We start from the raw sequence: 22,950 nt of genomic DNA, 5'->3' as shown, positions 1-22,950 counted from the left end.
GTAAGCATTATTAAATGCTTACTATATGACACGGACTGTGCTGGGGTCTGGAAGCACAAATACAGAACTGTGGCAATCCCTGCCCTAGAGAAAGGCTGTTCCATTGGCAGGATGGAGGTGGGGGGCGCTAGTGCAGAGTACAATATCTTCACTGGTTAGTAAGTATAAGGTATATTTAAAATAAATGCAAACTAATTTTTGGGTGGGTAATTTGGGGGAATCAAGAAAAGTCTCTTAAAAGAGGAAGCACTTGAGCTGATTCTTGAAGGGAAGAAGCTAGGGTTTCTGTGAGGTGGAGGTGAGGAGCTAGAGCATTCCAGGCATGGATTAATTCCTATTCAAAGTCATGGAGATGAGGATGGAATGTTGAATTCTAGGAGCAGTAAATAAATCAGTTTTGTTTAAACTGTAGCATGCATGAAGGTGAGTAATGTAGAATCAACCTTGAAATACAGGTGGGAGCCAGATGGTGAAGTGCTGTAAATGCCAAACAGAATTTATTTGTTTCTCCTACAGTCAATAGGGAGCCATTGAAGCTTCTTGAGCAGAGGAACATACTTTAGGAATATCAATTTGGCAGCTGTGTAAAGTGTAGTTTGGAGTAGAGGCCACATGTAGGGAGACTAGCTAGGAGTCTATTGCAAGAGGCTGGATGAGGAGTGATGATCAAAAATAGGGTGGTTGTGGTATGAATGCTCTATGTACTTTATTTTCACAGGTTAAAAATAACATGGGAAACATAGGACGCTTACATTGCAGGATGCCAGATGGGGGGGCAGATTGTGTTATGGAAATATTAAATTCTAATAAAAATGATGTCAAACACACACACACACACACACACACACACACACACACACACAATATGACCTGGGAGTCTGGGACCAGAAAGTTAAGATTAAGTGAAGTTAGGGAGGGAAAGTCTAACTGGAGCTCAAGGAGGGGAGACAAAGGTATGGAGGGAAGGGACCCACAGAGTTCACATAGGCTGGGCTCCATCAAACTCAAAACCTGATGTTAAGAAGAAGTCACATCCTTTTCTTCCCTGGGGATTAGGGAGTCATTTGGGATAAAAGAGAAAGTGATATTTCTTCTCTGCCCCTATGTCACCACTACATACTTTCAATTAAAAGGAATGAACCAGCCTTAGAAACATAGTATCCTATAGCTAGAAAGGACTTTTGAGATGATCTAGTTCAAGTCCCCCATTTTACAGATGATGGAAGTGACTTTGGCCAAGGTAGTAAGTAGCAGAGTCAAGATTTGAACCCAGGTTCTCTGACTCCAAACCCAGGACACTTTCCACTATTCCAAAGTGCCTAAAGACTAGCCTTGGGCATATCTCTACTCAGCTCCCTAATTTTTCCCTAACTTAAGTCCTAATGACAGAAGTATCTTTTAAAAGGAACAAAGCTACTCATTCCACAATTAGGGATAAAAACCTTCAAATGCAAATGCAAGTGGGTTGAGTGAAACAAATTAAATCTGGATAGCAGCACTTTCCTTGTTTTAATAAGAGTGGGAGAAAGTTCTGGGAATTGAAGGTGTTGGGGTTGGGGGCGAAGAGGTTGTTGCTAGGATAGAGGAAAAAAGCAAGGGAGGCTGGGAATAGATAAGGCTGACTTCTAAAGAAGTCTTCAAAATTTTGCCTCTGGGTCAATTCTGTTTATCTTCAGCCAGGCAGGGACAACGGGAAGGTTAACCCAGTGGAATTCTGGTCATGCTGTCCTGTCTGCTTGGCTTGATTTATGAAGATTTTGTTCCCAATACTTCAACTAGAAGAACTCCTTTTCCAGATGATTCGTGAATTGAGGTATCACTGCAAATGGATGTGTCAGAATGGCATAAGCAGATGCGTGACTAACCTTGGCAGTTTGAGGTCAGCCACATAGATTCAGGCAGTGAATTGGCAAATAGTTTGGGTTTTCTCCAGTAGTCCTTGGCTGGGGTTGGAAGCGTGTGACAGCTAAAACCAGGTGAGAACGAGCCAGAGGCTCCCTTTCCCTTACTGAACTGCTCTTGCCATAGGAGCAGGGGGCGGGGATTGTGTGGCCTGTGAGACTGAAAAGCAGAGAAAGAACCTTACAACTCCCCCTCCCCCAAAGCCTTCCAGGCTAGTACCCTAGGCCAAAGGCTCTTAATCTAGGATCCATGAATTTGGATGGGAAAACAATGACAGCTTTATTTTCACTAACCTCTAACTGAAATTTAGCATTTCCTTCAATTTTGAATGTAGTCAAATATAATGGGCTGCTAGGTGGCACAGTGGATAGAGAGGGCCCTGCATGGAGTCAGAAAGACCTGAATTCAAATTTGGCCTCAGACACTTACTACCTGTGTAATCCTAGGCAAGTCACTTAACCCTATTTGCCTCAGTTTCCTTATCTGTAAAATGAGAAGCACAGTCCAGAGAAGCACGTGGCAAACCATCCTACTATCTTTGCCAAATGGAGTCATGAAGAGTCAGACATGATTGAAGAAACTCAACAACAAACATGAATTGGAGGAGGGGTCTGTCCCTATGCTTTCCCAGACTGCCAAGGGGTCCTTTCCACACGAAAAGGATAAGAAACCTTCCTAGTACTATGGTTCTGCTACTCTTGGGTCCTTCCCTTCCTTCTTAGTGCTGTTAGGTTTCTCTCAGACAGGGTTGGGGTAGTAGATTTTGTCATCCGGGTTAGTGCTCCCCTGTCCCTTATCCACTATAATGGTAGATACATAAAATGAGTACCAAATGGGGCCACTCTGGATGCTTTCTACTGGAGTTTAATGATGAGAAAATCCAGAAGGGCCTAGTTATAGTTTGGGACATGACCCAGAATCACCACTCTAGAGTCACTGCTCTTTAGCTCCCCTAATGCCTGCTTTAAAGTTCTAGAATTCCACTGGAAAGAGATCTTAAGAACTTGAGATCAACTCTTTTGTATTGCACAGGTGGAAATTGAGCCCTGGCAAAGGGAAGTGAATTGTTCAAGGTCATGTGGAAAATTTAGAGACAGATTCAGAACAAGAACTGAGATGTCCTGGCTTGCAGCCTAGGTGGTGAGGAGGTGGGGAGAGGAGAAAGGGAAGAAAGCAGGCCTTCATTAATTACCTACTGTGTACTAGGCACTGTGCTAAGCCTTTTACAGTATTATTTCATTTGATCCTCACAACAATTCTATAAAGTAGATGTTATTATTATCCCTATTAAAATTTTTTTTGAAGAAACAGGGACTTAGAAGTTAAGTGAGTTGCTAAGGGTCACATATCAAGTATCTGAGGCTGGATTTGAACTCAGGTCTTCCTGACTCCAGGCCTTGGGTGTCCTGTGCCACCAGGATGCCTAGGGCTCTGATCACCACAATGTGCTGATACTCTTCTAGAAAACTTTCATTATGATTGTATCATCTCCCCCCTCCCACCCCCAGATGTTGCATACAGGTTCCTAGAATCTATATTGAGTTCCCAATTTCATTGACCAAGACCTCCTATACCTCTCTCCTTCCCTATCTTATATGCAAATGAAAAACTCTGAGAGACAGAATTTCTAATTAATCAAGCTAGCTCAAAATCAGTAAGTGATGGTCCATGGTTTCTCTTAGTAACCAAAGACAAAATCATGGAGAGCCTGAAAGCCTTAACTATTTTTTGAAAGGGAATGCCCCTGACAATGAAAATCAACCTTGATTGGTAGACACTTAATGAGGAGGTGTGCTAGATGTCTTCAGCTCCTCCTGCTGAGAACATGATTTGATCATGAGACTTATCCACCTCCAGCAATCTGAACAGGGAATCCATCTCCATCCACACCTTTCTGGTTGTTTTTTTCCGTCATGAGCTGGGTCACCTTAAACTCTAATGAAAGAGTATAATGACAGGAGCTCTTTTTCCCTGGATAAGCACTCACCTAGACTGGATTCTGTTCACACTCTAAACAGAAAGTCTCCCACCCAAGATTGAAGAACATGTTCTTTGAGGGCTAGGACAGTCTCATCAAGCAGTCATGTCTTTCAGAGAAATAAAGGAGAAAAGCCTGAATCCCAAATTAATAATGGTTATTAATATAATAGTAAAATAATAATTTCTCTCACTTATCAGCCAAAGTTATACACACACCATTTTGCGGTCTTTCAATAAAAAGCCAATTAACTTGAAACAAGGTAGATAGCAAGAAAGCAACCTGAACAGTAAACACTCTAACATCCCTCCCCAAACCCTCATTCTCACCTCTGGGTTGGTCTTAGTCCTTCTTTCAAATAAGGAAACTAAAGGTCAGTAAGCTTATGTGATTTGTGTATTATACAGGAAGTAAGTATCAGACAGGACTTGAACTCAGGTCCCCAGTTTTGGGCCACAGCTTGATGTTTCCATAATATGCTTCAGGCAGTTCTTTCAGTAGTGCTGAACAGAATAGCCTTTCCCAAATCCCACAAAATAGTAAATTCTATAATACTAGTTGAATGATAGCAGCACTACCAGAGGAAAAGGCTGTATTGAAACTGAGTTTGCCCTAATGCTTTTCCTCTTGGATGCATAGGATCTCAGCCTACTAGGTCATAGGTCTTGACTGAAGTCAGTGTTCATTGATTGCTTCTTCTGCTATCCCAAAGACTTTGACTTATAAAGGCATTTGCTCTTGGTGGATAAAGTCTGAGTTTATAAACTTCATAGGTCTACGAAGGATGAAACCCACAATGTAGGAGGCAGTTAGGTGGTGTAGTAGATAGAGTCAGGAAGACCTGAATTCAAATCCAGCCTTAGATACTTATTAGCAGTGTGACCCTGGGCAAGTCACTTGACCTCTGTTTTCCTCAGTTTCCTCAGCTTTAAAATGGAGATTATAATAGTACCTACTTCCTAGGATTGTTTTGAGTATTAAAAAATGAGACATTTGTAAAGCACTTAGAATATAGTAGGTGCTTAATATATATTTATTTTCCTTCCCCTCTCACCCTACCCTCCAAAATTCATGGTGGCACTGAAGCTTGATTCTGAGGATCAGAAACAGTTCATAGGATCAGAGATCTGCATCTGGAAGGGATGTCAGAGACCATATAATCCAATCTCATTTTCACAGATGAGAACCCTAGGCCCAGAAAAGCTGATTGTTCTGGCCAATGTCACATAGGTAGAAAGCTTCAGAGATGGGATTTGAACTTAGGTCCTTTGACCCCAGAGCTAATGCTCTGTCCATTATGGGCAGTATGGATTGATCTTTTGGGGGACTGTGTATGGTGAGGGTAATATCATAACTCTTATCTGCAGTAGCCAGTAAGCTTGTGCATAGACTGCCCCACCTCTGGGTGGTATTTGGGGACTTAGCAATGGAATTGGACTTGGTTGGGAATCCTTCAAGTTGCATAAGCTCTTTCATGTCATTCGCTGGTCTGCCAGTGGCTGGGGTTGGGAAAATTCTGAAACGGCCAACCCCAGCTTCTGTTGTGATGTATTCCCTATGTGCACATTGCTGGTTGAACTTGGGCAGATAGATGACTACCTTTACCTGGATTAATTTTCTGCAAATAATTGCAACCCAATCCTTTACAAACTGATCCACCAGGCCAGCAATACTCCATGCCAAGTCCTGTCTTAGTGTCTGGAAGGAGCTGGTTTATTCTATCATGGTACCGTGGCTTTGCTGGAGCTGGTGAATCCTGTTAGACCATTTTGGGATAGTCCATTTGGGAAGGAATGACAAAAGTCCCTGGCATCTCTTAGAAGAATCCTTCCACATTGCTACACTTCAGGGAATCTCCAAGGGTGGCAAGCCATATATCATTTGCAATGATACAGAAATTCTGGGAGGTCCCCTGCCTGTCTGGATGGGCAACTCACTATGCTGTCAGTAAACAGGGCAGCTGCTCCCAACCATTTCTAGAATTGCTTCTCACAAGGACTCCCTAGTTCTGCGGAGATTTGTCCCAACTATTGCTATAGCCTTAGAGTATCTAGGGCAGTCTGTGCTTTGCAGGCCTTTGATTTTAGAGCAGCTAGCAGGCTTGGGCCTTTTTGGATCTGAGGGTGGGGAAAAATGTTTGGGTTAGTGGCATGGGATAATATTGTCAAAACATTGACTACTGAATTATGCCAGTGACTAAAAACTATCCCCTGGGCCCAGGGAAGAACTATCTTGCCAGAAAATGGAACAGACCAAGTGAACAGAGAGACTGGTTGTACTGGGTTAAACCAGTATTCATCTGAGCTCCAAATCTAAAGGGAAACGTGGTAGGAAAGAATAATGTTTGTAGGTAGGATTCCAAAGTTGGAGAGTCAGCATGGAGTCTGTCAAGACAAATGAATAAATAAATGAACGAGTCAATTAAAAGCATTTATCATTATTTAATACCATGCAATTCAAATAATTAAAGAATTACTTTATAGAATGAAAGGAAATAATAACAAAATTCACATGGAGACAAAAATGGAAAATAATCTCAAGGGAGATATTGAAAAATAGTAGGAATGAAGGTGATCCAGCAATATCAGATATTAAACTGCACTACAAAGCAGTCATTCCCAAACTGAATTGGTGCTGGCTAAGAAGAGATTTTTCGATGGAGCAGATTTATTTTTATAACATAGAAGCAAAACAACCTATTAGCCTAGTATCTGATAAGCTCAAAGACCCTAGTTACTGATATAAGGATTCACTATTTTATAAAACTACTGGGAAAACTGGACATCAGTTTTGAAGAAATTAATTTAGGCTAACATTTCATTTACCTCATACAAAGATAAACTCCAAGTGGATATGTGACCTAGATATAAAAACATATTATAAACAAATTAGAGAAACAAGGAAAAAAATCAGATCTATAGATAAAGGAAATATTTATGACCAAACAAAGGATAGAATGGATCATAGAAGGTAAAATGAATAATTTTGATTGCATAAAATTAAAAAAAAGTTTTTGCATAAACAAATCAGATAAGATTAAAAGGCAAAATGGTAACTGGGGAAAAATCTTTGCAGCATCTCCTAGAAAGTCTTATTTCTACAATATGTAAGAAATGGATTCAGATTTTTAAGAATTACAACCATTTTCCAATTGATAAATGAGCTAAGGATATAAACAGGCAGTTCTCAAGGGATGAAACCTAGGTTATTTATCACCGTATAAAAAAAATGCTACTAATCACTAATAATTAAAGAAATGCACATTAAAGCAATTCTGAGGTTCTATCTAATACCTATAAGATGAGCAATGATGACAATAAAAGAGAAAATAAATGTTGGAGGGGTTGTGGGAAATCAGGTGCACATTGATGCATTGTTAATGGGGATATGAATGAGTCCAACTGTTCTGGAAAGCAATTTGGAATAATGTACAAAAAATTTACTAGAGAGTGCATACCTTCTGATACACCTATGTCACTGTTAAGGCCTGTAACCCAAAGATAATAAAAAAGAGAAAAGGTACTACATGTACAAAATAGTTATAGTAGCTTCCCCTCTCCCCTTTTTATGTTAGTAAAAACCCTGTAAAATAAGAGGATACCCATAATTTGGGGAATGGTGGATAGAGAGCTGGGTTTGGAGTCAGGAAGACCTGAGTTCAAATATAATTACACTTATTAGCTGTGTGACTCTGGGCAAGTCATGTAATCTCTGTTTGCCTCAGTTTCCTCAACCTTAAAATGGGGTTGCTATGAAGATCAAATGAAATAACATTTGTAAAGTGCTGGGCACACAGTAGGTGCTATGTAAATGTTTATGCCCTACCTCCTCTTGAAAGTACAGAATGAAATCAGTAGAACTAGGAGAATAATCTATACAATAACAACAAAATTGTAAAAATAAGCAACTTTTGAAATATGTAAGAACTTGGATCAATACAGTGACTGTCCATGATTCCAGAGAATGGATAATGAAGTTTGCTCCCCATCTCCTGAGAGAGGTGATAGACTGCTTGGGGGTAGAATTACATACATACATACATACATCTGTGTGTATATAGATATACATACACACATATATATGTATTGAGGTATATTGAACATGGCTAAGTAGAGAATTTATTTTTCTTGACTATGCATATTTATTAGAAGAATTTTCTTTTTCATTTCCTTTTCCAGTGGGGTGAGTATGGGAGAGAGAAAAAATAAATATCTGGTTATTTTTTAAAAAATTAGATTTAATTAAAAAACATTTCTAGAAGCAGCATGTTATGATGGAAAGAACATTAGAGTTGGAGTCAGGAAGATCTGACTTCAAATTTCAGCTAGGAGACTTACTTGCCTATGATTCTGGGCATCATTTAACTTCTCTGTGCCTCAGGTTATTTATTTGTAAACTGAAGATGTGTTCTATGGCCTCTATGGTCCCTTCCTGGTCTAAATTTATTATTTTATGATCTGGTGGTCCGGGATGCTACGTACCAGTGATATAAAAGCAAAAGTGGGACAATCTTTACCCTTAAGATCTTAAATTTTAATAACATAGAGGAATGGTGGCTAGAGAAGAGAATTTTAGCATGGGGAGTGACAGCAATAATGAAGAGAACTATAAGTGGTGGTTGTCACCCCCTTTAAAATTTTTAAAATTTCTTTGGTATTATGAACTTGACAAATAGTTGTAAACACAAATATTTCCTTATACAAAGAACAAAAAAGAAGATTGCTTATCAAACTGCAGATGTCATCATGTACAGTCTTGTTTTTTAAATAGTATATCCTCAGTTCAGCATGTTAGTTCCATTATTGTTGTCCTATGAACCTTCTCCTGATTTTCATTTATAATTTTTCTTTCTCATTTTTGTTACCATATCTATCATATCTATCTACCTACCTTCCCCCATCCCCAATTCTCTGTTCTACTTCCTACCAAAAAATATTCTTTCTTATAATAAATTAGGATTTTATTTTATTTTTAGGCAATTGGGGTTAAGTGACTTGCCCAGGGTCACACAGCTAGTAAAGGTTAGGTCTAAGGCCAAATTTGAACTCAGGTCCTCCTTACTTCAGGGCCAGTGCTCTATCCACTGTGCCACCTAGCTGCCCCATAAATTAGGATTTTAAGGCAAAATAAATCCACATATTGACTGTGTTCAAAATTGTGTGTCTCACACTGAACCTCTAGTCCATCACTTCTCTGTCAAGTGGTGAGAAATATGTTTCATTATCAGTCCTTTGGAGTTATAGTTGATCATTGTATTTATGAGAATTTCTTAATTTTTACAAAGTTGTTTTTCTTTACAGTAATCGTTGTATAAATTGTTCTGCTTCTGCTTGCTTCACTTTGTACCAATTCACACAGATCTTCCTAGATTTATCTGAATATGTTCCTTTTATTATTTCTCAAGCTATATCAATATTTTTTCATATTTACATACTGTAATTTGTGCAGCCACTACCATTTGATGGCTGCTCTCTTAGTTTCTGGCTTTTTGCTACAAAAGAAAATATTGTTATTAATATTTTTGTACATATATAGCCTTTCCTTTTGTTTTTTATCTTGTTGGGCAATGTCTAGAAGTGGTATTTCTGGGTCAAAGGGTATGAACCATTTAGTGATTTTTTTTGGAGGTATAGTTCCAAACTGTTATCAAGAATGGCTGAATTAATTCACAACTTTACTAATTTTCCTGTCTTTGACAATATGTTGGATGTTAGTTAGAACCTTAAGGTTGCTTTAATTTGCATTTGTCTTGTTAATGATTTGGAGCATTTTTTCAAATGTTATAGCATATTTTTTTCTTTTGAAAATTGCTTGCATTCATATCTCTTGTCCATTTATATAGTGGGGAATGGCTCTTTTTCTCATATATCTAAATCATTTTCCTGTATATATATTAGATATGAGACTACCAGAGAATTTGCTACAATATTTTTTTTCTCTGAGTTAACTGTTTCTCTTTAATTTTAATTTCACTGGTGTGCAAAAGCTTTTCAATTATATATATATTCCAAATTGACCATTTTATTTCTTGTGATCCTATATATTCTTTGTTCAGTAAATAACTTTTATCTGCCCCTGTGAATGATATCTCTTTCTCTTTTCCTCTGATTTGTTTAGAATGCAAGCTTTTATATCTAGGTCACGTATTCATTGGAACTTGTTATGATAAATAGTATGAGGTAATGTTCTAGACCTAATTTCTACCTGACTGCTTTTTACTTCCCCCTCCCCCCCTCCTCCCTGCCATTTTTGTTGAGTAGTGAGTCCTTACTCCAGTCACTGGTGTCTTTGGGTTTACTGTAGACTATGCTAGCATGTCTTTTTGCTTCTGGATCATGTTCTATTGATCAATTTTCCTTTTCAACTACTACAAGATAGTTTTTTTTGACCAAAAGCAAATTTCTATTTTTACAACTAAATAAATGTAATTCAAATGTGTTCATCACTAGTTTCCCCCCCCCCCAAATTAACATGCTATAAATAAGCAAACTAAACCTAGGCACTGAGGTATATGGATTCCCTAGATGTCTCACTGGCCTTAGTTACAGAAGACCACTCATGATAAAAAGACATTTTGAGTACAAAGTGTAGCATGATGTTAAGTCATTTTAGCTTCTGCACATACGTGTTGCGCTTCTGGCTGAAAATGCAGAGAAATTTGAAGCATTACACTGTAAGCTCGGTTGCAGTGTTTTAAATGGCATCAATATCAATGCCATCATCAGCAGACTACACAATTTCAACTTTAGGTATGCTAGCAGGCTTAGAATATACCACCTCAATATTTTCATCTTCATCTTCCTCTTCTCCACCAGAAGATTCTTCTTCTGCTTCCTTTAGCCATTTTATAAAGGGCTCTGCTTTGATACAAGTCTCTTTGGTAAGTTCCTTTGAGACATATTTCTTAGAGGCCTTTTCTGACCAACTAATGATGACCTCTTCTTCCAAAAGGTCTGCATCATGCATTTCCCTCAAGATATGTGGAATTTTAGAGATGAGCTGGACTTGATGCATAGCTACCACACACTCCAAACCATGAAGAAGGTGTATCTGAGCTTTTTTGTTATTGTGGCAGAATTGTAGAAAATGACATCTACACTTCTTAATTTGTTCTTGAATCTTCTCATTAAAAAGAACCTCAGTCAAAAGATAATGCTGGTTCTAGGTTTTATCTTTCCCCCAAACCCTCCCCTCCTACTACTTTTCTTATTTCTGTAGAGGACATCACTATCTTCCCAGTCTGTCAGGCTCACAACTGAGGAGTCATCCTAGATTCTTCACTCTCTCTCTTCCCCCATATCCAAGCTGTTACCAAGGCTTGTATATTTTACCTTTGCAACGTCTCTTCAATATACCTCCTCTCCTCTGACACTACCACCATTCTGGCACAGGCCTCATCACCTCCCACCTGGACTACTGCAATAACCTGTTGGTGGGTCTGTCTATCTCAAGTCTTTCCCTACTCCACTCCAATACATCTGTCATTCAGTCACTAAAATGATTTTCCTAAAGCGTAGGTCTGATCACGTTACCCTTTTATTCAATAAATTCCAGTGACTTCCTATTGCTTCAAGGATCTAATATGAAATGGTTTCTTTGGTATCCAAAACCCTTCATAACCTAGCTCCCTCCTACCATTCCAGTCTTCTTAAACTTTACTCTCTGACACATACTCTTCAATCTATTGACAGTGGCCTCCTGGCTGATCCACAAATAAGATTCTCATTTTTCAGCTCCAGTCATTTTCTCTGATTGTCCCCCATGCCAGGAATGCTCTCCCTCCTCTGCTTCAACTACCAACTTCCCTGGCTTCCTTTAAGTTTCAACTAAAATCCCACCTTCTGCAGGAAGCCTGACTCAACTTCTCTTAATTCTAGTGCCTTCCCCCTGTTATTATTTCTTATTTATACTCTGTATAGCCTGTTTTCTGTATATTTATTTGTATGTTGTGTCCCCATTAGATTGTAAGGTCAGGGGCTGTCTTTTGCCTTTTTGTAAACCCAGTACTTAGCACGATGCCTGGCACATAGTAATAGCTTAATAAATGTTTTTGGATGGATTTTATTTATTTATTCATCATATTAAGAAAAGGTCTATTTCCCCCCCTGAGCTTTTTAGTGTATGTGTGTGTATTGTAATAAAACAGTTGTTGAATGTTGGTAGAAGTTTTGTTATATATATATAGGCATAATTATGTGATTTTTATTAGTACAGTTTATTTGTATTTACAGTTTTCAAAACAACTGTATATTCTTGGTATAAATCCAATTTGTCATAATGCAAAATTCTCCTAATATATTGATGTAGCCTTTGTGCTAGTGTTTTATTCTTCATTTTGGGGTCAATATTAGAGAGAGACATTGTTCTATAGTTTTCTTTCTTTGCATTGTCTCTTCCTGGCTTAGGTATCAGTGTACCTTTCCCTGTTCTATGTTTTGATTGATCAAAAGGTGACTGAATAAAGTTATCTTTGTTTTTTTTCCTGTAAGAAATCTCAAATGATTTCACTGTATGAATCAGAGACATAATTTGGAAGAAAATACTGAGGGGGTATTTTACCCTATGAAATAAAATGCTTTGTTACCATCAACAATCAGTTAAGCATAGTAGTTGCTTGTATCTACATTTTTTTTAGTCCATTTTGTGATGTGGTCTAGTGTGGAATTTTTGTGCAAAAAACCCTACTATTTCCTATTAATATCCTCCCAAGGATGCCCTTGATGTACCTTTCAATGATTCTCATAAAAATTTTTAAAAATGGGAAGATAGATCTCTAGATTGACTGTTGTTGGTATTCTCTCAGTTGTCACCTTTTTTTTTTTTTCTGGAGAGGCGGCAGTTAATAAGGTTTGAGGTTTTAAAACTTATCCTGTCATTCTCTCCTTAAAGGGAAGATGCAGCATCCTGGGGCTGCTCAGCCACCCAACTCTCACCCATGGCTCCAAGAAGCTGTAGTATGCACAGCAGCCACACCCCAGTAAAACCATCTCATCAAATGGGATAAACCAGGTTAAGGGTAACTGATGGGCCCAAACCTGTTGCTGAATTAGCAGGATGTCTACCCCAGGCACGTGAAGATTTTTCCCAGTGGAATAGGCAGATGAGAACAATTTGTTCCAACAGCCAAGAAGGCGGCTGAAGCAGGTGTCAGGGAGAGCCTTAGAGCTTCATTAGATATTGAAGATGCCAAGGTCACCCACTGCATCCTGGGCAAATGCTAGTCATATTGACTTTTATCCTGCCACTGGACTTTAATGATTCTGGAAGAGAGAGTGAGGCTGACAGTTCTGCCTCACTTCAGTTCATGAGCAAGTCAAGGTATCACCCCATGATGTCATTGGTCTTTTTTGAAAATGAAGCACAAACAACAAAAATATTTACTGGTGGCCCTAGAAAACAGAACACGTATCAGCTTTATAGCCCATCTAGGCATCCACCCAGACCATCCATTCTTCCCATCTGAACCAGCACTGTTTATATCCAGAACTTCTAGGATCTCCTCCACCTCACATATGCAGTTTTCACATCATCAAAATAAATTCCTTTCCTTTGTCACCAATGTGTTGTCCTCTCCAATACTATATAAACTGCTCAAGGACAGGATTTTCTTCTTCTTCCTCTTCTTCTTCTTCTTCTTCTTCTTCTTCTTCTTCTTCTTCTTCTTCTTCTTCTTCTTCTTCTTCTTCTTCTTCTTTTTCTCTTCTTCTTTTCTATCCCCAGTGCTTTACAAAGTGCTTTGTAGATAATATGTAATTAATAAATAGTTTCATTTAATTCATTTATGGTATTTTGTGAATCAAGGAATTAATCCATCAATTCCCTCACAATTTCATCACCCAAAGAACTGATATCCTCTATGTGCACTTGGTCTAATATGGCTCTTTTCCATCTTTGCTCATTGTAGAGACATTGTTGTTTACTCTACAGACGCATCTGGCATTATGATGTTAGAATCCAAGCATAGCGACAATACTATCTCTGATAATGAGATCCAAACCAAACCCAGTTTGTTATAATGCTTTAAAGATATTTTCCAATCTTCTGTTTATTTTTTTTCCTTATATTTTCACCCTTATATGTCCTTGGATGACTTTGCTTAATTGGATAGTTTAACCCTCTATTGCTTCTCTTTGCTGTAGGAGTACTACTGTGTGTGATCTTCCTTCATGATACTCCTTAGGATTTTACTAAGATTTTGTATTCAAAACACATTTAATGTAAGTTTAGAATCGATAATTGACTTTGGTTGCCACATCTCTCAGATCAGCTAGTAATGCTATGGTTTGCTAACTTTTTAAGCTCCTTTGCTCTTCTTTTTATGGAAATGGACTTAGTTAAACATTTGTCTAAAATTATTAGTCTGTTCTACAACCTTTCTTCCAACTATTATTCACTTTTTTGAAATTAATAACTTGTTTGAACTGGTCAGGACTTAGGGTTTTTTCCCAATTACATGCCATGCATCTTATTCATTTTTATTTTTTCTTCTAGTTTTGTACTTATTTTTATCTTTTTTTTTCTAGGCAATTAATAGTCTGACTCTATGAAGACAGCTCATTCAAGAAAGACTCCTACACAAATAATGTCACTTCCTATCTGTTAAAGTATAATCTCTCTCTCCCTCCCTCCCTCTCTCTCTCATTATTTGGGGCTTGCCATGTCCATTTCTTTTCTTGAAGAACATTTTTCTGCTATAGAGGCATTAGGCTTTTATATAATATACAAGTCTTTGACTTCTCTCATTTCTTATTCCTGGTCTATATTTTCTAATAATTCTTGCCAACTTCACGTACTCATACCTTTGCACTGAAATCGTCTTGTATCAAAATGCATGTCAGTGTACTTTGGATGATTTTCCTGTGTTCTTTGTAAATTTTTTCTACCTCTTCATCCTTTGCAACATATGGCAGGCCATAAGCTGCTAGCAAATACTTATCATGAACACTGCATAAGAGATGACCAAATGTCCCAGGAAATGATGTTTCTTTTTCCCTTTGGGCACCCAATAAAACGAATACTGCCAATTCCTTTATTTTCCTTGCCAAGAAGAGCCTATAAGTCATCTTTCAACTTAGCTGGCATCATTTATAGCAAGAATGTCAAAATAGATATGCTTGATTTTTCCCCAAAGTATGACCAATAAGTATTAATCATTGGGCAAAGATCTTACATTTAGAGTATCAATAGTCAGGTTTAATTTTTAGGTTGTCTAAACATGGTGTTATTCTTAGTACTCTGTCCTGCTTTCCACTACTTTGCTACTGTCACAACAGAACTAATATTCTCTATTCCCTTGACTTCTATGGCATTTCCACCTCTTTGACCACTCAGTTTTCTTTATATGTTTCTTTTTCCTCTTCTTGTTCCTTAAACATAGGCACCTCCCAAAACTCTTATTTATCCTTTTCTCTAATATACTTTCTTCCTTAGCGATCTCATACACACTCATGGCTTCAATTATTATCTCCATGGCAGATGACTCCCAAATTTGTAGCTTCCTTGCCTGTCCCCTGGGCAGAAAGCATGACAGCACACTGGGCTTGGAGTCAGGAAGACTCATCTTCCTGAGTTCAAATCCAGCCTCAGACAGTTACTTACTGTGTAACTCTGGGCTACTCATTTAACCCTGTTTACCTCAGTGTCCTCATCTATAAAATGAGCTGTCCACTTCTTAAGTCTCCAGCGTAAATTCTCTGATAGTAAGGACTACCTTGATTTTGCCCAATTAGTTCATTGTTAACTCTCTCCACCTGGATGTCCTACTGATATTCAATAAATCCCAAACTGGACTCACTATCTTTCCTCCTAAACTGACTCCTCCTAACTTCCCTATTCTTATTGTTGGTAATACTATCTTCCCAGTCATCCAGACTCAAACAAAAAGTCCAGAGTCATTTTTAACTTTTCCTTTTACTTTACCCCTCTTCAAGCCATGTGCCAAGTTCTGGTGAATTCCAAAATATCATTAGGATCTGTCCCTTCCTGATGCTACAACAAGGCCCTCATTACTTCTTACCTAGACTATTGTAATAATCTCTGAACTGGTCATTATGCTTTAGATCTCTCTTCTCTCCATCCAATCCTTTTTTCACAGATGCCAAAATAATCTTTTAAATTGCACAGGTCTTTGTATATCATTCCTCTATGGTGGGAGATATGCACTTGAAACCTCTGGCTTCTCTCTGCCACCCAGAGGCCCCCTTTTGCACCATGGTTAGCCCATTGCTCCGAGGAGTGACAGAGTGACCATTGGGCTGGAAGAACAAGGGCAGCCAGACCTTGGGAGCTGGGCCAGACTTCCCTCCTGGGAAGGCTTTGACTGTTCTGTACTTTAATAAATGTTTATTCTTTTAGGAAAAGAAAGAAAAAAACCTGTTAAGGCCAGTATTCAAGATCTCCCACATTCTTGCTCTACTCTGTCTTTCTTGTCTTATTTTATACTTATTTTAAAAACTTGATATTCCAATTGAACTGAACATTTAGCTGTTTCATATCTTTTCTTACCCTCTTTGATTTACTCACTGCTCCTTATGACTGAAATATATCACCCCTATTCTCCACTTATTGACATCTTTTCCATACTCTCAAAGTCTAGTTCAGACATCAGCTTCTCCATGAAGAGTAGAAATGAATGCTTGTTTCTTGAACCCTTGACCTGCTTTCCTCTTTGTCATTCATACGCTGCCAATTCTGTACCTAAGACCACCCTGACCACCTGCTTTCTCCACTTCTTTTCCTATGCTGATATACATAAATACTTCAATCACTGAAGTATGAGAAGTTTGAATGTTGAAAATTGAGGTATAGGGCTCAAGCCCCTGACTTAACTGTAGATTCCTTGAGAGTAAGGAGTGTGTTGGATTTCATCTTTGTGTCCCTATTACCTGACACACCATCATGAATATGGTTGGCATTTAATAATTATGTTTACTCATGAGAGGTACTTAATAAATGTTCCTTGAATTGAACAGATTCAAGATGGACAGATGACATCAACTAGCTTAGTTCGTAGGACCATAGATTTTGAGCTTAAAGGACCTTAGAAGTCTTTTAGTACAACACCCTTGTTCTATTGATGACAAAACTAAGGCCCTGAGAGAATAAGTGATTTGCCTAAAGTCACACTGGTAGTAAGCAATAGAAGTAGGTTTCAAACCCAAGTCCTCTGATTCCAATTTAAATTGCTTTTGTCCTTCATAGACTCCTAAATTGATTGACAATCCAGACAAAGTGAAATACTCTGGTTAATCAATGAGGGAATTTTGTGGCTATTGGAATTCATCAATCAACCCCTGCATATTGACCCAGAATGGTGATCTCAATATTTCAATGATTTTTTTAATACCTTAGATGGGGGAAGCCCACCCCATTTTTCCTTTTCTATTCATTGCAATGAATATACATTTCTGCATTTTCTCCTGTTGATTGTATCTAGGCAGGAGACTTGTTGCTATTAAAGTTCTTGGTGATATTTGGTATGGCCCTCAAACTAGGGAACCTATTACTCCTCTGTTTAAAAAAGCCTCATTGGGTCTCCATTGCCTTAAGAATCAACCAATGAATCAACCAATCACAATTTTAGGCCAGGCTGTGTGGTTGGTGTTGGAGGACATAATGCAAAAACGAACAAACAAGTCCCTATTCTCAAGGAACTTACATTATATTGGAGGCAAATGCCATGCATACATATGCAACGTGATCACATGGCTTTGATATTGCTTCTGACTCTGTGTCTATACTTTCTGGCCTTAGGGGAAAGAATATTGAATACCGAACAGATGAGTTGTGGCCTTGTAACCTTCAAAATGTTGGGACAGCACCAGGAGTCTAGAAACTGGAAACCAAACTCAGAGTTTGTGAGTAGCTGAGCTCAGGGAGAAGCAAAGTCTGAATAAACTTCTTGGTCCCGCCCAGCCAGTGGATTGATCCCAATGCACTAATTTCTGGAAGCAAGGGAATGTCTTTTTCCATAAGCTATGCCATGTTTGGAAGTGAAATTGGAGGGGTAAATGCTTTGCAGCAACCACTTTAAGTTCGAACCCAGTCTTCCCAGGAATGGAACTAGCATAGCAACTGGGCAAATGTGTCCCCTTTTCTGGGGACACATTTTTTTCTTTCTCTTGTTATTTTTTATATTAAATATTCTTTTGCAAAATCCAGCTAATGTAAAATGATTAGAAAAAATTAAGGAAATATTAACTGGCATTGACAATATCAGAAGAGGCACATTAGAATGGACACTTGATCTGAGAGCATCAGAAAGAAATCCAAACTCTTCCAGAATTCCCCTAGGACTCCAAAGGGAAATATATCTAGCTCTCCTTGCTCTGAGGGACTCAGCTTAACGGTATGAATGAGAGTTGGGATAAGGACCCTCCAGAGTCTATGTAGGCTACCATAAACATACCTAAAAGATAGATGCAAAGTAAATCCAAAGTATTTTCTTGAAGGGGCCGCTAGGGGGTGTAGTGAATAGAGTGCCAAACTTGAACTTAGGAAGACTCATCTATATTCCTGAGTTCAAATATGGTGTTAGAAACTTATTAGCTGCATGAGCCTGGGGAAATAACAACCCCGTTTGCCTCAGTTTTCTCATTTGCCAGAATGATCTGGAGAAGAAAATAGCAAAGCACTTCAAGTGTCTTTGCCAAGAGCAACAGCAACAACAAATTTCTTGAACAAGGTGAAGTCTAGAAAGGGGAAGAAGAGAGACAATCAGGAAAATGGATCTTGAGCTAAGCTTGAAAGGAAACTAAGGATTCTAAGAGACAGATACAGGAAGGTGTTCCAGGAATGAGAGACTGACTGTGCAAAGGAAAGGATGGTAGAGTGAATGTCCTGTTTAAGAAGGTAAGCTTGGCAGAACTGGAAAAGGCTCTGGAGTCAGGTTGTGAAAAGCCTTACATGCTAAACAGAGAAGTTTGAATTTGACCCCAGAGGAGATAAGAAGTCATAAGAGCCATTGAGCAGATGAATGGCACAAGCAAACTTGTGCTCTAGGATAAAACAAAACAGAACAAAAAAACCAAAAAACCCTCATGTTTTACACTTAAATCTCATCAAAATCTGGCTCCAGCCTATGCTTCTAGATTGGTGCCACATTATTCCCCATAGTGTATTCCATATTCCAGAATGACTGGCCATTCATTGTTCCTTGCACATGGTGATATGTGGTAGATATCCTAGTATTTCTGTCTGTGTAGTTTTCTGGGACATTGTCCATTTTAGGGGAGAAGTCCCCTGGGCAGTTTTCCTAAATTAGGTTAATCCAACCTTGGAGAACCTTGCCCATTATTGGAACAACACTATAGCCATGTTAAGACTTCTTTATTAAGGCTATCTCATATCTTGCTGGAGTTTCCTAGATTTAGAGGGGCTCTAATCTACTAGTATAGGGTAGAAGTAGGGATAGGAGTAAGGCTAAGGGAAATGCTATGCTACTGCCTATAAAAAGCTTTTCCTGATTCCCCCCTCTTTCTATCCTCAAATAATCATGCACAGACTTCCATGATTGCATGCTCTTTACCCTGAGAAGAATGTAAGTTCTTTGAGGGCAGAGACTGTCATTTTGTCTTTGAATCAGCACTGGGCATGGTACCTTGTATGTTATAGGTCTAGTAGGAATATATTCTTGTTGGTTTCACATGGCTTATTGGTTGTGAGGAGACATAAGGGACTCAGAGATAGGCTCTTCTGTTCTGCTTGTATTTTGCTTGTTGCAATCATCACATGGACACATTGAATAGTATAAAGGACACAACCTTAAGCCAAATACAGTTCAAATACTCTTCATATTTAGAAGAGTAAAACAAAGGGGAGGGACTACATGGCCTTTGAGGTCCTTTCCAGCACTAGACTTACCATCCTATGATGCTATGACCTAGAGTCCAGGACCAGAAGCTCAGTATCCCTTTATCCCAGTTCCAGAAGTTTTTGCTAGGTTGACTGATATGATTAATGGTGCACCATTGTAAGGTCCAGAATTCCCCCACTTAGGGAGTCCTGCATCTATCTCCTAAACAGTGGGACAAGTTCGATACCAAAAGAAAAGGCCAAGGAGCTCCAGATTGATGATAGGTAGTAGTTTAATCATTTAGGTTACTTACACTGAGGGCCAGTATGATGGATTCCTGTTAAGAATTCAGGTAATCCGAGGTCTAGGGTGGTGGCCACACCAGTGGTGGATCCCCGCAAAAACAACAACAACAACAACAACAAAAACCCAAACCAAAATCCCCGTGGTAATTACAGAAAACAGATAAAGGGAGGAGAAGCTAGAGAGCGTATTACTACTGATGGGTGGATAGTTTTGGTTTTCTGTTTAGTAATGAGCTTGCTTGTTAAGCCAATGTTATGCCCAAACATAAGTTTGTGTGTTGATCATGTATTGGTCACATATAGGTCATGATACTCTTGTTATGACTTTCATAGTTCATAGTATCTAAGTTTTGATTTTTTAACAGGTCACCGTGATTGGGCTTCCACCTTTCACAGAGTTTAAGTTTTCATGGCTTTTACTTATTGCTGTATTTCATGGCTTTTCTCCAATTAGGACCCCACAGACATTCTGGTGTATTCATCTTTTCTTGTTTGATGAAGACTTGATGCCATAGTAGATATAATCCTTTAATTCCTGCATAGAATATACCATGGACTTAAGAAATAACATTAAGTACAACATATCTCCATTCATTCATTCTCCCATGGTTGGGGGACATAAAACATTCATGCTCTTATAGTTTGTTTCATATCCCTTGTTGGTTACACCCCAGTGAGATTTTGTATAGAGAAACAAACTTCTTTTCTCTTGTCAGGAGACTAAGCTGAGACTTTGGGCCTCCAAAACTTTGCAGTTTTATTCATGGTGTGGTGAACGTGATATAGCTCTTAGACTTCTATTTCACCTAAATTAGAATCGTGGGCTTTGCTTACCCTTACAGATGACATTCAATGAAGTGGAAAAAAACCTAAACATTTCTATAAGCAACAAGACTTGTTCCATCTTCGTCTCCTTTTTGCAAACCCCAAATTCCAGAACTTGTCAACCTCCCAGTTTTCTTCTTTGCATAAACTGTAATTTTATGCAAAACTGATCTCTGATGCTCATAAAGTTGAAGTATTCCAAGTGCTGCATAATAGGCCCACAGCACAATTGTCAGAGGCTTAATAAAAGAGAAAAGAATATTAAATTCTTTAAAAATCATCTCCCACTGGCTCTCATCTGCTATTATCCTGATTACTTAGTCTTCTCTTGCGTCTGAGTTTTAATATAAAGCCTTCAAATCTAGCCCAGTGTTTATTGTGTGAACTTTACAGGAGGGACTGGTCCAGATGACTTCCGTTGTTCTGAACAGTGGAGTGTTTTTGGGACAGGGCGAGGATGAAGAAATGATATGTTTATAGCTACATGAGGAAGGGTATAATATATTTACAATTCTAATTGACTCTAACTAGGTAATAGATGAACAATAAATTTTTTTTGGTTTCCTAGTCATCTAGAAATATGCTGAAGTTAGCTGATCCACAAAAATCACTTTGAGTTTAGTGATCTTTCTTATACATTTGAGTCCTTTGAATTCCTGTTTTCATGATTTTATTATAAACCCATAATACTTCATATGAAATTCCCCAATATGCCATAGATTTGGCTATATCAAAACATTTCCCCATATAACTATAAATGCTATTTATAACATTTCAGTTTTCCCCTTACTGCATCTCAGTAAGAGAATGTTATTACACAAAATGTTATTGTTAGTTCCATTATCCTTCTCTCCTAATATATTAATTATAATTCAATTAAATAAAAATTATTAAGCACCCACTTTTTCTAGGCATTGCACATACAAAGACAAAAACTACCCTTGGAGGGCTTACATTGTTGGTGGTGGGGGAGGTGGGGAGAAGGGACACAGCACATACAAAAGTAGGTAAAGAGACTGATTATCTAAATATAGAAAAAATATAGTGAAAAGTACACTGGGCTTAAAATCAGAAAATATGAATTTATTACTAACTAGCTGTGTGACCTTGTACAAGGTCACTTAATCACTGTCTCAGTTTATCCATTTGTAAAAATGAAGAGTTTGGTTAAGATGATCTCTAAGGTCCCTTCTAGCTTTGTGCTACCTGTAATAACAACAACAATAATAGTACCTACCTCATTTCTACAGTGCTTTAAGGTCTATGGAGCATGTTCATCACAATAAGCTGCAGCGTAGGTTGTCTAAGTATCATTTTCCCTACTCTTGAAATGAGGAAACATTAGTTTAGAGAAGTGATGACTATGGTCACCCAGCCAGAAAGCACGAGGACTTGAACTCAAATTATCTGACTCAAACTGAGAGTGCTTTCCACTGCACCATGCTGATACACAATATAAAGCTTGAAATGACTAGGAAGTATAACTATCTTTTTATTATCTGTGGACTTAACATCCATTTTATCAATTATCTATACTTCCCACTTCTCTTTCCTTTTGCCATTGGCTGCCATTCAGTCTATTTTCCTGCATACATGATTTCTTGCTGTGTGCTGACCTACTCAGTACCACCCCCACCTTCATGAGAATCCAGGCAGGTGAAGGGAAAAGGACATGAAAAATAAAATTATTTTTATTTTTTTTTATTTTATCTCTACCAACTTAATAGAGTTGGTAGAGACAGAAAACATGCAATTTTTGAATAGTCTATGGATTTGATTCCCCATGTGATTCCTCTCAGCAACCATCCTGACTAATCAGCACTAGAGTGTTTAGACAGACAAGCTTTTACTATCCTAAAAATTTAGACCACTGACGCATGTTTGATTGGGTTATTTGTGATTATACTTTCAAGTTAAATTGCCATTGCTGCTTGGTATCTCAAACTCCTGTAGGCTAATGTTTCCAAGCTCCCAAAGAAAACATATTTCCTAAGGAGAACACAGCTCATTTATTCCCTAAAAGCCATTCTAAGCTATTCACAGGGGAAATAAGTATGACCAATGTAGCATAAGAAATATTTTACTAAGAGTTGATTAAAGATAGCTTCATGAATGATTAATTACAAAATTTAACATGTTGGAGAAGG

The 22,950-nt window shown here is 38.2% G+C and overlaps 1 long non-coding RNA gene across 1 annotated transcript; it reads right to left on the bottom strand.

The window, feature by feature from the left end:
* Positions 1–19,947: 19,947 nt before the first annotated feature.
* Positions 19,948–22,138, bottom strand: LOC110215030 (uncharacterized). Its single transcript, XR_002326413.2, has 3 exons — positions 22,041–22,138; positions 20,813–21,042; positions 19,948–20,513 (listed from the first exon to the last, which is right to left on the bottom strand). It is a non-coding gene; the product is annotated as an uncharacterized LOC110215030 (long non-coding RNA).
* Positions 22,139–22,950: the final 812 nt, after the last annotated feature.

This window comes from Phascolarctos cinereus, unplaced genomic scaffold, assembly GCF_003287225.1.
Source record: "Phascolarctos cinereus isolate Bilbo 61053 unplaced genomic scaffold, phaCin_HiC Scaffold_726;HRSCAF=1367, whole genome shotgun sequence".
Classification (NCBI taxonomy): Eukaryota; Metazoa; Chordata; class Mammalia; order Diprotodontia; family Phascolarctidae; genus Phascolarctos; species Phascolarctos cinereus.
The sequence above is the reverse complement of the archived record's forward strand: the minus strand, read 5'-3'. Positions and strand labels throughout refer to the sequence as shown.